Source organism: Lethenteron reissneri, chromosome 10 (genome assembly GCF_015708825.2).
Source record: "Lethenteron reissneri isolate LAM-NWPU_2019-01 chromosome 10, ASM1570882v1, whole genome shotgun sequence".
Taxonomy (NCBI): Eukaryota; Metazoa; Chordata; class Hyperoartia; order Petromyzontiformes; family Petromyzontidae; genus Lethenteron; species Lethenteron reissneri.
In genome coordinates, this window is record NC_083788.1 from 147,619 (window position 1) to 163,222 (window position 15,604).

Sequence of the window (15,604 nt, forward strand, 5' to 3'; positions counted from 1 at the left end):
CTGTGAGCCAGGCGCCTCCTCTGCCTCCCCTCTCCACCACCGCCACTGCTGATGTGTCCACACCGTGCAAGGTTCTCACCTTGTTCGGGCTGAGTCGATGTAGAGGAGGACCAGCCAGCGAGCCGCCGCTTCAGCAGCGACGGTGGCCGCGAGCGGGAATCCGAATCAGCCGCCCGCCACCCACAATGCACAGCGCTGCCTCCACTCGCCCCAGCCTCGGCGGGGGGAGGGGGAGAGGGGGCGGGGGAGAGGGGGCGGGGGAGAGGGGGCGGGGGGAGGGGCGGGGGAGAGGGGGCGGGGGGAGGGGCGGGGGAGAGGGGGCGGGGGAGAGGGGGCGGGGGGAGGGGCGGGGGAGAGGGGGCGGGGGAGAGGGGGCGGGGCGAGGGGCGGGGGAGAGGGGGCGGGGCGAGGGGCGGGGGAGAGGGGGCGGGGGGAGGGGAGGGGGAGAGGGGGCGGGGCGAGGGGGTGGGCATGGGGGGGGGGCGGGGCGAGGGGCTCAGGGCTCCACGTCTCGGTGGGCGTGGTCACCTGGTACCGCCCCCTCGTCTCGAGCCACGCGCTTCCCCCTGGCAGTTGGTCCGTGAGAGAGGCGGGGAGAAACTCTGGCGAAGGTGAGGAGTGGATCCTCGCTGTGGGTGGGTGGTGCGGTGGTGTGAGTCTGTGTTTGTGTGAGTCCGTGTGTGTTTGCATCCGTGTGTGAGTCTGTGTGTGTGTGGAGTGGTTAACGCGCTGCGCTATGAACCCGGTGACCCAGAATTGGATTCCCGCTCAAGGTCAACACCAGTGACGATTATATGAACCGGTCCTGGGCCTCCCCTAGGTCGACTCAGCCTCAAATGAGTACCTGGTGTGGTGTGTAAATATCGCCACTCGGAGACAAAGGCGGCCGGGCGCGGTGTTGGCCACCCACGCCCTCGTGTGCTGTTCCGGCCTTCATAGGTGATGCTGGCTAACAGCACTTGCCCCAACAGTTTATTTCAGCTATAAGGAGGATATTTATATTTGTTGTTCGTGGTGGTGTTGTTGGTGGTGTTGATGGTGGTGGTGTTGATGGTGGTGTTGATGGTGGTGTTGATGGTGGTGTTGTTGGTGTTGATGGTGGTGCTGTTGGTGTTGTTGGCGGTGGTGCTGTTGGTGTTGTTGGTGGTGCTGGTGACGGTGTTGATGATGGTGATATTCTTGTTGGTGGTGGTACTGGTGTTGTTGGTGGTGATGTTGATGGTGTTAGTGGTGTTGGTGGTGGTGTCGGTGGTGGTTCCAACGAGCCATCCTGGGTTTAACCTAGCTGGATTGTGTGAGGAGCTCACAAATCCTTGAAGGATCTGGACACATTCCCACCAGTAAGCTCCTCCGGCAGGCAAGGCTGCGTTGGCTGGGTCTTGCAGCCCGCATACCCAAGCAGTTTCTTTTTGGCCGCATAAAGGGGGCTAAACGGCCACGACATGGGCTGTCGAAAATATGGACTGATGCTGTATGGGAGGATATTGAGTTGAGTAGACTTGTGAAAGACTGGTACCAGCGGTGTAAATAGCATCATTCACGAGGAAGCTCGTGAAGGAGGCTACTGGACAGTTGGAGGCAGACTGCCTCCTACAACAACTGAGGGCAGAGGAGTGACGCTCACAACGAGTGGCGGATAAAATTCGGTAAGTTGTCACAGTTGTGCATACAGCTGGTGTATCTACCAATCATCTCAGCCAACCTTTGGAACTTGGGTCTGTCTCGTGACGTCTTGTCAGCGAGCCTTCGACACGTCGTGTGGCCTGAAAGTGCACCTGGCCTGGCAAAGGCGCCGTGGTGACATCATCGCTACTAAGTGGCGAATGTCGGTTGTTGTTTTTGTGTTTCGTGTTGTGAGTGATTGGTGATGATGTGAGTCTGTGTTGATGATGTGGGTTCATGGTGTGAGTCCGCATTGTGACTTGACTCGTGTTGAGATGTGGGTGCCGTCACACCCCCTCGACTCTATGTGATCCTCGGCTTCGTCTCCTGCTTCGCACACAGAGACCTGGACTGCGCGAGAGACGCTGTTAGTTCTGTGCACCCTGCTCTGCAATTGGCCACCATGGAGGTACGTGTGGCTCTACGACTCGTGTGGTGAAGTATTAATGGACGTGTGCTCTCCACTCCGCGTGTGGCTACCTGTCACCTATCCATACACCTAAGTGTGCATCTGCTTGGCTGCCTGAGTGTGTGTGCATCTATCAGAGTATCTCCCCAAGATCCTCTCTGTGTACCTGCCTTTCTACGTTTTAATAATCTACTGTACTTTTATCTATCCACTACTGGATGAAGACCTCCTTCCTTGAGACCCTGCTACCCCTCACGATCATGCGATGGAATAATCCACCAAGCACCGATTTTGTCGCTCCATCTTTCTAGCAGCCGTCCTCTCAGACGTGTTCCGATACTTGGCTGCACCTCCGTTATTGTTCTTGACCATCAGCCATCGTTGTTCCTCGTGGCCGTGGCATGTCCTGGCCCAGCCCTACTTCTCTTAACAGTTTGAAGGATGCCATTAACCTGCGTGTGTCCTTTAAATACACACGTGTCTCATTGTTAATCCAAGTGTGACATCTGACATTGGCCAAATATCCGAACGCTGAGAACTGACATCTCAGCAGGACCCTCCTGAATGTGGAGCCCAGGATCTCAGAGATCCTGGCTCAGTGCTCGCCGCTTGCACTATCCCCCACATCTTGCTAAAGCCTATGTGGTGGACCTTTGTCTTTGAGTGTGTGTAGATGAGCCAATCTGGAGAGGCGAGGAATGAGGGCGAATTTTGTACCACGTGGAGGGCGCTGTCCTCAGAGGGCACCGCCTCCATCTGCATCAAATCACCGCAAGGTAAGAACAGGAATGAGGGATGTCACAGAGGGCCATGGTGAATGGTGGAACATCACGATGGCCATGTTGCATGGTGGATGTCACAGTGGCCATGATTCATTGAAGATTTCATAGTGGCCATGATGCATGAGTGATATCCAGGTGGCCAAGTTGCATGGGGGACTTTGATTGATAACGGGGCGCAGGAGCTCACTCAGCAGACTCCCTCGTGGCATCGCGGCGATGACTACAGCCTCAAGCTAAACAAGCGCAGAACCTGCAGATCGCTGTGACATGTAAATGTAGAGTAGTAACTCGGCGGGAGACGACTTCACGGGTAACACACTCTTTTATTCCACCAACTTATAGTTACACGGATGACTAACACCCACTTCGTTACACGGGTGACTAACACCTCACTCAGCTACTCGGGTGACTAACACCCACTCAGCTACCAGGGTGACTAACACCCACTCAGCTACTCGGGTGACTAACACCCACTCAGCTACTCGGGTGACTAACACCCACTTAGCTACTCGGGTGACTAACACCCACTCAGCTATACTGACACGGGCTCTTACGCCCCGTAGCCTTCCGGGACACACCCAGCCGGGGTGCCCGTCTCGGCTCTGGGTACCACCGCCCCGACCCACACGGGCGTCAGACTACGGGTTCCCCAGTCTCGGCTCCGAGCCACACAGGGCCCCGGTCCTCACAAAGACGGCGGGACTAGGGGTCTCGGGCCACTACCTCCTCCACCCCGTCTTCGGTCTTCAACTCGTTAACACTGACCACGAGTGCTCTCGCGCGTCTCCCTTTATGCCCCACCTGCGGACGTCGCTGAGAGCACCCATCTTATCTGACCAATCACTGCGCACTCGCTACGATCCTCTTTTCCCAGCTTGTGTCAGCGCGCCTTACCACCGGCGCGCGCGTCCATACCACGCCCACATTGCGTGCCCAACCCCGTTCCATCACTGTCGGCGCACGTCAACACCACCACTACATCACCCCCTACCACATAGCTCGCAGCCGACCTGGCTGCTAATAAAATATACAACACCCCTTCACCCCTATGTGTGCCCCGTAACATAACAACAAAACCCTAACAACACAACATGAACACCGCAATCTGCAAAACCCAGCAACCGCCACACCCACAACAAGAACAATATGCACAATCCGGCGAGTGGCAACGATAATGTGTATGCGGAAAGAGTAACAATAAAAAAAATTCTTTATTCATTTTCTCTTCTTTTCTCTCCGACTCGTGCAGCGTCCCAATGTGTCCGAGCGTCCCTTGAACGGGACATTACCCCGGCAGAGGGGGGGGACCCGGCGGCGAGGTCGGGTTTTAAACAAAAAAAGAAATTTTTTTTTTTTTCATGAAAAGTGTTGCGTCCTAGCCCGAGTCCGCCTTGCCGGTCCGTCGTACGGCACCAGGCGCGGTTGGCCATCCGGTGGCGCCGGCAGTTCAGGAAGGCATGGGCCAGGCATCGGGGCTCCGCGCGAGCCGCGGGGTTCCGGTTCCCGACGGTCAACAGCCGTCAGGTCCGAGACACCTGGGGGTGGGTCAGGTGGAGACACGTGAGGATCAGCCTGCGACACATCCCTCCCCGAGTCGACGGTCACATCACACGCTCGGTCGTCACGGCACAACCCGGGGTCACGCGGCGCCGCGTAGGGTTTCAGTCGGGAGGGGTGCACGTACCAACGGCGTTTTCCCCATTTAATCTGTATACTCTGGGGTCGTGCAACCCGCACAATTTCCACCGGTCCCCTCCATGGTCTCAACAGTTTGGGGGACGTAGCCAACGGTGCGTGTGGACAATGCAGCCAGGCCTTATCGCCCGGTTCCCAATTGTGCGTATGTACCTTCCGTCCGTGCAATCGCTCGTTCGCGATCTGCCGAGACCGCGAATTCAGTCTCGCAGCCTCCCGCGCTTCAGCCAATTTGGCGATGTTAAACTTGATATGGTCTGCCAATTTAGATTTTTCACGTGGCTGGGAAATCCCCAGTTGGACGTCCATGGCCGGATCGGCCTCCCGCCCATACATCAGAAAAAATGGAGAAAACCCCGTCGCCGCATGAGGTGCCATCCGATAGGCCGCTAGTACCCCCGGTACCTGTAAGTCCCAATCCACCTGGTCGTCGCATACCTGTTGGCACAGCATAGACGTAATCGTCCTGTTCAGACGTTCAACCATACCATCAGTCTGCGGGTGGTACGGGGAGGTACGTACTTTCTTTGTACCCAACAGGTCGCACACCTCGCGCAACAAAACGCTCGAAAAATGTTTCCCTTGATCCGTCAGCAAGCGTTCGGGGGCGCCTTTGTCCAAAACATAACCTTGGACAAAGGCGTCCGCCACTGCCGCAGCCGACTGGTTGGCGAGTGGCCACGCCATGGGCCAGCGGGTGAAGTACTCTACGCCAACCAGCAGGAACTTATTTCCCCGAGGCGTAGCGGGAAAGGGCCCCAAGATGTCCAGCGCGACCAATTCGTTCGTGCGCGAAACCTGAATGGATTGCAGCGGTGGATTAGCCGCTATTGGTGGCGGTTTTCTTTGGGCGCACCCTACACATCCCTTAAGAATGTTCGCCACGTCGTTGCCCATCCCCGGCCAATAGTAGTCTCGCTGAATGAGGGCGAGCGTTTTGTGAAACCCCAGATGCATGAGTCGTTCATGGGCAGCCAGGACGACCCTACCCCGTACAGCAAATGGCACCACAAGCATGTGACGCCGGGACATGTTGTCCCACTTCATCAAGAGGCCCTGTCTGCACACCCAGGAACCGACCCGCGTTTCCCCACCCTCGGGATCGTCAACCTTCCGACGTAGCGCGAGTAGGGAGCTGTCGGCCATTTGCAGACGGCCCCACTCGATGAGAGGCAATGCTAACAGCGAGTCCCTCCCCGTGGGGGCGTCGACCCCCGTAGTATCCGTGGCAGCGAGCACCACTTCCGCGGGGACAGCGACAGAGGGTTTACACCGCGCCGATCCTAACAGACAAGCGCATTCCGTACGCGGCGGCAACCGTGACAATGCATCCGCATTCGAGTGGCGCAACCCCTTGCGGTAAATCGTCGTGAATTGGTAGTCCTGAAGGACCTCCAACCATCGGGACAATTGGCCGGATGGCTGCGCCACCCGCATAGCGTATTGGAGAGCCGCATGGTCCGTGCGAACCGTAAAGTGACGGCCATACAGATACGGCCTGAATTGCTGTATAAAAAACACAATCGCCAGCAATTCACGCCGTGTCACGCAGTAGCGTTGTTCCGCGGGGGACAGAACCCTGCTACCATAGGCGACCACCCGTTCGACCCCCCCGACCACCTGTGAGAGCACTCCCCCGATACCCGTGTTACTGGCATCCGTGTCGAGCACAAACGGTTGCGTGAAATCGGGGTAACACAAGGGGGGAGCCTGCACCAAGGCGTCACGAAGGGAGCAGAACGCGGCCTCCTCCTCTGGCCCCCGGTGAAACCGCACCCCTTTAGCCGTCAAAGCGTGCAGGGGCCTGGCTATGGTGGCAAACTGCTTGACAAAATGACGGTAATAGGAGGCAAATCCTATGAAGCTGCGGACTTCAGTAACAGAGGTCGGCGTTGGCCATGAGCCGACGCATTGCGTCTTAGCAGGGTCCGTCGAGATCCCCGAACGGCTAACGATATGGCCCAAATACCTGACCGATTCCCGAAGCAGAAAACATTTAGCCGGTTTAAATTTTTTAACTTAGCGGAACGCATCCTGAGGAACACTGCTCTCAGTCGCTGGAGGTGCTCCTCAAAAGTCCGGCTGAAAACGATGATATCATCGAGGTAAATCAAACAGGTGTCCCATTGGAGGCCTGACAAAACCAATTCCATGAGCCTCTGGAACGTGGCAGGAGCGGAATGTAAACCCATGGGCAATCGGTTGAACTCAAATAGGCCTCCCGGTGTCCGGAAAGCGGTTTTTGGTTTTGATTCGTCATCGAGGGGCAATTGCCAAAATCCCGAAAGCAAATCGAGCGTCGAAAAAAACTGTGCTCCTGCCAAGGCATCCAGCGACTCATCCATCCTGGGGAGCGGATACGCATCGGCCATTGATATTTTGTTTAGGCGGCGGAAATCGACACAGAACCGCAGGGATCCATCCTGTTTTTTAACCAAGACGATAGGAGCACCCCACGGACTGGAAGAGGGCGCAATGATGTCGGCCGCCAACATGTCATTTACCGCCGACTGCACATGCTCCTTCTCGGCTGGACTGAGCCGGAAGGGATTCTGTCGAATAGGGGCCGCGTCCCCAGTAGCTATGTGGTGGCGCAACAGGTCTGTGCAGCCAATATCGTACTTGTGCCTGCTAAACACGTCAGCGAACTCGAGTAGCAAGCCCCTCAATGCACCCAACTGCACACTGGACAAGGTACTGGACCCGGCACACAACGAGTCCAACCACTCTGTCCCCTCCTCACTTCGGGGATGCGTATCGGCACTTGAATCGGCGTGAGCAACGAGCTGTTCCTCGATGGGTAGCGGCGCGGCGTGAGCCAGCACCGTTCCCTGCGTAATCACGGCCGGCCGCGACCCCGTATTCAGGACCACAACGAACGGCTCACTGTCCCCTCTCACCATGGTCTGGGCCACCGCTAAGTCGAGGTCCCCTTTAGCCCTGTTAGACGGCCCCAACAGAACTCCCTGTGCCCCCGCATCCGCCCCAAGGGGTTTTCTCAACCGAAGGGGTACCAACATTTGCGATCCCGGGGGCACCCGTACAGTCCGGGTTGCCAGCGCCTGCACCGTCGCACAAGCCGTGCGTATCTTATTAGGACTCTTCAAAAACTCAACCTGCCGTCCCGACGGAAGCTCAATGCAGGCCTGGTCTATGAGAATTTTGATGGGCATTTTAGACAGAAAGTCCGTGCCTAGTAAACAAGGAACGGCCAACGATGATGATACAAAAATAGGACCCGCCAATTTAATGTCGCCAATACAAATATTCGCCCGAATCTGGCCGATGATTCCCAAAGATCCCCCGTTCGCCGCGTAAAATGGTACGTCCACCGGCAGAAGGGGTCGACATTGGACGGGAAGAATGTTATAAATAAGGTCCGAAATGATAGTGGCCGACGCACCCGTGTCCACGAGCACCCGGACCTCAACCCCGTCAATGTACCCCGTTACCACGGACGACCCGGCCGACGCAGCCACTATCCTGTGGGCCAATTCGGACCACTCGACTGCATTCGGGCCGTACGCGGACCCCTCTCGCCGAACCGAACCCCCGGTGCCCATACACGGTCCCCCCACCGCTAAGCGGCAACCCGAACGTGCCGTGCGTGTGGACCGAACGTGTGAGGTGCCGCGACTTGCCGGGTTCAGCTGGGATGTCTTGAGGCCCTGGTCGTCGTCCGGACGTGGTCCCGCGGTGCGTTGACGCGGGGCCCGGCACCCGGACGCGACGTGGCCCCGAAGGCCGCAGTTGTAGCAGACGACGAGGGACGTCGCAGGTTTCGGTTGCTCCAGCTTGCGGGAGGAACGTGTGGGCGAACGACCTCCCGTTCTCCACTCCCCCGGCCTTGAACCAGCGAAGGCCTCCTCCCGAGGCACAGCAGGCTGAGGTCCGATGATCGTGGCGGCCGGTGCCCCGTTCTCCACCGATGCGCAGACGACCGTCGGCTTCCGCTTTAGGACCTCGTAAGCGTGAATACTCGTGGCAATCCCCAGGGAGCAGATGTCCATTTCGTCCGCCGTATTAATGGGAACTCCCAATCCGTGAGCCAACGCCAGCAGCTGCTCCGTCACCATGGCGTCCTTCCCCTCCTTGTCCATGCGGGGAAAAGCTGAGTCCGCCAGGGCGAGCAGCGCCGTGCGATAGGCGAGCGTTGTTTCTCCAACCACCTTCCGCCGATCGTAGAACTGGTGGCGACAGGTCGAGGGTGGCCCGAACACCTTGGCCATCAGGTGTAGCGCGGCCTGGAGCGTTGAGCGGGACGACCTCGGGGCAGATGTGAAGGCCGCAAGCGCGTCGTCGTCGAGCATCGCTGGCAGCGCGCGCAGGGCAGTGGTGTCGGACCACCCCGACATTTCTTGATGCGCGATGAACCGTCGCTGGAAGGCTCCCCAGTCGCCCCCGTCCGCCTTGAACACCGACAGCGCGGGCAATCGTTGCTGGAGGACTCGATCGTCGTCGTCGTCGTTGGAACGATTTTCCCGCGCGCCGCTGTGGTTGTAGAAAATGTCGGCTCCGTCTGCAGGCGCAAAATGGAGAGCTCCGGCGCTCGCCGATGACGCGGGCTGCGCTGTGTGGAGATCTCTGGCCACGTGGTGTCCGCGTTTCCCGCCAACCGGTGGCGGACCCTCAAAAATGGCGCCAACTCCAAAACTTTTGGCGCGAAACGCCTTATGGCGGGATCCCTCCAGCCGCGCCGCCTCCTCCAACCCCGCAGCCGTTCCTCCGCCTGCTGGAACGGAGATTTCCGCAAAGATCGCAGCGGCGGCGAGCAGCAACTCCGCCAGGCGGGAGTGTGCGTCCTGCAGGCTGGTGTCGGAGGCAAGCGGAGCATCGGCCATTTCCGCGAAGTGCTGCATCGGCGGCAACTCCTCGTCCTCTCCTCCCGAGGGTGGTGTCTCCGGTACGCCGTCGTCTCCCCGATCTTGCACGTGGGAACGAGAAGTCTTCCTTGTGTCCATTCTCCTTGAAGACAGGTTTACTTCTGACGCCAGTTGTAGAGTAGTAACTCGGCGGGAGACGACTTCACGGGTAGCACACTCTTTTATTCCACCAACTTATAGTTACACGGATGACTAACACCCACTTCGTTACACGGGTGGCTAACACCTCACTCAGCTACTCGGGTGACTAACACCCACTCAGCTACCAGGGTAACTAACACCCACTCAGCTACTCGGGTGACTAACACCCACTCAGCTACTCGGGTGACTAACACCCACTCAGCTACCAGGGTGACTAACACCCACTTAGCTACTCGGGTGACTAACACCCACTCAGCTATACTGACACGGGCTCTTACGCCCCGTAGCCTTCCGGGACACACCCAGCCGGGGTGCCCGTCTCGGCTCTGGGTACCACCGCCCCGACCCACACGGGCGTCGGACTACGGGTTCCCCAGTCTCGGCTCCGAGCCACACAGGGCCCCGGTCCTCACAAGGACGGCGGGACTAGGGGTCTCGGGCCACTACCTCCTCCACCCCGTGTTCGGTCTTCAACTCGTTAACACTGACCACGAGTACTCTCGCGCGTCTCCCTTTATGCCCCTCCTGCGGACGTCGCTGAGAGCACCCATCTTATCTGACCAATCACTGCGCACTCGCTACGATCCTCTTTTCCCAGCTTGTGTCAGCGCGCCTTACCACCGGCGCGCGCGTCCATACCACGCCCACATCGCGTGCCCAACCCCGTTCCATCACTGTCGGCGCACGTCAACACCACCACTACATAAAGATGAAACCGTGGGAGCGCAGCGTGCGTTGTGCGCATTTTCCAAGGAGTAGCCCTCGTTTACAGGAGAACATAACTATGTGTAATGCACGTACGTCACGGTGTGTATTAATTTATAAAAATGTCAGGATAATTTTTCAACTGGTCTTGTGCACGAGTGGTTTAAGTCAAATCCATTGGTGCTAAACTAGTTTTGCGTTGCCAGACGTGACATGTTGCCTCTACCACGAGCAGCTTCCATTTGGGAAAGATGAGTGCACAGACACTCCTGGGCTTAAACACGTTTATGGCCAAGTAATGGCAGTGGTGCCTAAACGCGGAACAAAAACACAACATTAATTTATAATACCGGTCCCTCCTTCATAGCGGGGATAGCCTGGTGGGACAGTGGGTTTTTGGATTATTAGATCAGCTGGTCGTGAGTCTGAGCCTAGCTGGCAAGGTTATAGGGTCATTTGGTGGATCAGTATTTTGGCAGTAAGTTACCAGGTTAGAGTGTTTATTGGATCAGTAGGTCAGCTGGTGATCCGGTGGATAGGCTCGAAGTCAAATGGGTCGATTGATGGGTCAGAGTTTCACCAAGTCGGTGTATTGTATTGGCCTCGGTGTCTTATAGAGTCAGAGGGTGGGCAAGTCGGGTGTCGGGTTCATATATATTGTTGCGAAAGTATTTTATTGGGTCATAGGATGGGGTGGCGAATTATCGGTCTGTAAGTTATTTGGTCAGTGTGTCAGGATGATGCATGTTGGGTCATTTACTCGGTGGGGGTACCCGTGGGCTGGCGGTCGGGTGGGGGTCGTTCGTCGGGTTGGTGGTTTGGCCGTTCGGTGACCGCGACGTCATCCGGCCATCCGTGCAAGCGTGGGTGGAGCAGCCCGTCGGCGAGACGGCTCTTCTCCTGCTCGTACCTCTGTACCAGCCGCCTGCCGGAGTTGACTAGAGCCTCGGGCTCGCACTGTCATCTCCTCCTCGTAGCGCTCGCTCGAGCTGCGGAGAGACACCAGTGCTGGCTTCACAAGCGTGGTGGCACCAGCAGTACCCCGAACCGAGCAGAGCCTGGACTCGACACGCACTTGGGCCGACCGGACCAGGCCCCAACTTTAATAAACAAAACAAAACTAGCTTCGACCCTAACTGCACGATTGGTAATCACGCCACGCGATACGCACCTGATAAAAGCGCCGAGTTGCATGCGTGAGAAGTTATTATTTCCAATCGTTCAATATATTTGACATTTAGGCCCATGGTGGTGATTGGTCAATGTGACACGATACTGCCGTCGGTAGCGTCAGCGCAACAGACTTCACGACCAAGACCACACCTCATAGGCTGTGATCGACTGCGAAGATTTCATAGCAATTGTTGTCAACAATCATCACTGGCAATAGTTTCCACAGAATGTTCCTGTGGTGCAACCGTAGCGGAGAAACTCGGCCGGCGCTGCTCTCTCCTTGCACACCTCCACACTCACATGCACCACCACTAAACACGCACATGCACCCCCACTAAACACTCACACGCACCCCCACTAAACACGCACACGCACCTCCACTAAACACGCACACGCACCCCCACTAAACACGCACACGCACCCCCACTAAACACTCACATGCACCCCCACTAAACACGCACACGCACCTCCACTAAACACGCACACGCACCCCCACTAAACACGCACATTAACCTCCACTAAATACGCACATGCACCCCCACTAAACACTCACATGCACCCCCACTAAACACGCACATGCACCCCCACTAAACACGCACATGCACCCCCACTAAACACGCACATGCACCCCCACTAAACACGCACATGCACCCCCACTAAACACGCACCCCCACTAAACACGCACACGCACCTCCACTAAACACGCACACGCACCCCCACTAAACACGCACATTAACCTCCACTAAATACGCACATGCACCCCCACTAAACACGCACATGCACCCCCACTAAACACGCACATGCGCCCCCACTAAACACGCACATGCACCCCCACTAAACACGCACATGCACCCCCACTAAACACTCACATGCACCCCCACTAAACACGCACATGCACCCCCACTAAACACGCACATGCACCCCCACTAAACACGCACATGCACCCCCACTAAACACGCACATGCACCCCCACTAAACACTCACATGCGCCCCCACTAAACACGCACATGCACACCCACTAAACACTCACATGCACCCCCATTAAACACTCACCCCCACTAAACACTCACATGCACCCCCACTAAACACTCACATGCACCCCCACTAAACACACATGCACCCCCACTAAACACACGCATGCACCCCCACTAAACACACGCACGTACCCCCACTAAACACTCACATGCACCCCCACTAAACACACGCACACCCCCACTAAACACACGCACACCCCCAATAAACACTCACATGCACCCCCACTAAACACTCACATGGAACCTCCACTAAACACTCACATGCACCTCCACTAAACACTCACATGAACCCCCACTAAACACACACACGCCAACCCCACTAAACACTCGCATGCACCCCCACTAAACACACATGCACCCCCACTAAACACTCACATGCACCCCCACTAAACACACGCACCCCCACTAAACACTCACATGCACCCCCACTAAACACTCACATGCACCCCCACTAAACACGCACATGCACCCCCACTAAACACACGCACACCTCCACTAAACACTCACGCACACCTCCACTAAACACTCACATGCACCCCCACTAAACACTCACATGCACCCCCACTAAACACTCACATGCACCCCACTAAACACGCACATGCACCCCCACTAAACACTCACATGCACCCCCACTAAACACTCACATGCACCCCACTAAACACACGCACACGTTTATTTCAGAATCCGAAAAAGTTCATTCCCCGAGTGAACTCCATTGAGCTGAGACCCGAAGAATTCCACAATCACACTCACTCATCCACAAAGACAAAGACCCCCCCCCCCCCGTATAGCCTTAACAGACTGTTGGGGCAAGTGTTGTTAGCGAGCACCTCTGAAGGCCAGCACGGCACACGAGGGGGTGGGTGGTCAGCACCACGCCCGGCCGGGGGTGGGGGACGTTGCGTGAGTGCGCAAAGTCATTAATTAGATCCCGACAGCTGTGAGCGGAGATTGAAAGTGTTACGTGATCGGCGCGGTTCGCGAGTGCAGGCGGGCTTGTTGTGGGGGGCACGCGTGTTGTGGGGGGCACGCGTGTTGTGGGGGGGCGCACGTGTTGTAGGGGGCACGCGTGTAGTGGGGGGCGCGCGTGTAGTGGGGGGCGCGCGTGTTGTGGGGGGCACGCGTGTTGTGGGGGGCACGCGTGTTGTGGGGGGCGCACGTGTTGTGGGGGGCGTGTGTTGTGGGGGGCGCACGTGTTATGGGGGGCGCATGCGCAATAACCCCCTAGGCGGTGTCTGACAGGCGCCGATCGGGGGGGGGCGGTCCCCCCCCCGATCGGCGGGGGCCCGGGGGGCCCAGCGAGACGCGGCCGAGGAGGGGGCCGGGTGGAGGGGGCGGACTTCGCGCCCCGCCCGCTCGCGGGGAGGGGGCATCAGCCTCCACAGCTGTGTCGGGTGGTGGTGGCGGGGTTAACGACACATTTAGATGTTTACGCGATCTATCCCAAAAGGCCTGTATCATGGACGACATTGGTCGCGAAAGCGTTAAACTCTCAAGACATTCGCCCTCTCACGACCCGGCTCTCGTTATCTCGGTCTGACGTCATCGGCGCCCAACGCCAGTGAGGAGGTGTCCCCCGCTCGTGACGCATTGTAACCACGTGCCTCCGCGTGATGTCACTCCTGCTTATTTCCTTAACCTTATTTGTGCATAGACACGCCAAAATCTAAAGTATAAACTTCATAGTATCATCAGTATACTAAATATACTCTCTAATAAGCTGAGCTACTAACAGTAAGTAATACATTACAATTCTATGTCGCAAAAAAATACAATATGCTTCCAGCTAAACTTTTTTCCTTACATCACACGGGAGGCAGCTGTAGACTAACAGTGACATTCACGTAGAGAGAGACACAGCGAGACAGGCAGCTGTAGACTAACAGTGACACTCACGTAGAGAGAGACACAGCGAGACAGGCAGCTGTAGACTAACAGTGACACTCACGTAGAGAGAGACACAGCGAGACAGGAGGCAGCTGTAGACTAACAGTGACACTACGTAGAGAGAGACAGCGAGACAGGAGACAGCTGTAGACTAACAGTGACACTCACGTAGAGAGAGAGACACAGCGAGACAGGAGACAGCTGTAGACTAACAGTGCCTCTCACGTAGAGAGAGACACAGCGAGACAGGAGGCAGCTGTAGACTAACAGTGACACTCACGTAGAGAGAGACACAGCGAGATAGGCAGCTGTAGACTAACAGTGACACTCACGTAGAGAGAGACACAGCGAGACAGGAGGCAGCTGTAGACTAACAGTGACACTACGTAGAGAGAGACAGCGAGACAGGAGACAGCTGTAGACTAACAGTGACACTCATGTAGAGAGAGACTCAGCGAGACAGGAGGCAGCTGTAGACTAACAGTGACACTCACGTAGAGAGAGACACAGCGAGACAGGCAGCTGTAGACTAACAGTGACACTCACGTAGAGAGAGACACAGCGAGACAGGAGACAGCTGTAAACTAACAGTGACACGTAGAGAGTGACTCAGCGAGACAGGAGACAACTGTAGACTAACAGTGACACTACGTAGAGAGAGACACAGCGAGACAGGAGACAGCTGTAGACTAACAGTGACACTACGTAGAGATAGACACAGCGAGACAGGAGACAGCTGTAGACTAACAGTGACACTACGTAGAGAGAGACACAGCGAGACAGGAGACAGCTGTAGACTAACAGTGACACTACGTAGAGAGAGACACAGCGAGACAGGAGACAGCTGTAAACTAACAGTGACACGTAGAGAGTGACTCAGCGAGACAGGAGACAACTGTAGACTAACAGTGACACTACGTAGAGAGAGACACAGCGAGACAGGCAGCTGTAGACTAACAGTGACACTCACATAGAGAGACACAGCGAGACAGGAGACAGCTGTAGACTAACAGTGACACTACGTAGAGAGAGACACAGCGAGACAGGAGACAGCTGTAGACTAACAGTGACACTCACGTAGAGAGAGACACAGCGAGACAGGCAGCTGTAGACTAACAATGACACTCACGTAGAGAGAGACACAGCGAGACAGGAGACAGCTGTAGACTAACAGTTACACTCACGTAGAGAAGGACACAGCGAGACAGGAGACAGCTGTAGACTACCAGTCAC

At 56.6% G+C, this 15,604-nt stretch overlaps 1 long non-coding RNA gene across 2 annotated transcripts in view; it reads left to right on the plus strand.

The window, feature by feature from the left end:
- Positions 1–536: 536 nt before the first annotated feature.
- LOC133340777 (uncharacterized) overlaps positions 537–15,604 on the plus strand; it is a 30,064-nt gene continuing 14,996 nt past the window's right edge. Inside the window, exons 1-3 of one of the 2 annotated variants that reach the window (XR_009754941.1) lie at positions 537–611; positions 2,005–2,071; positions 2,745–2,847. This is a non-coding gene — a long non-coding RNA (uncharacterized LOC133340777). Of the gene's footprint in view, positions 636–2,004; positions 2,072–2,744; positions 2,848–15,604 lie in introns of both variants that reach the window. The other variant, XR_009754940.1, reaches the window with a different exon arrangement.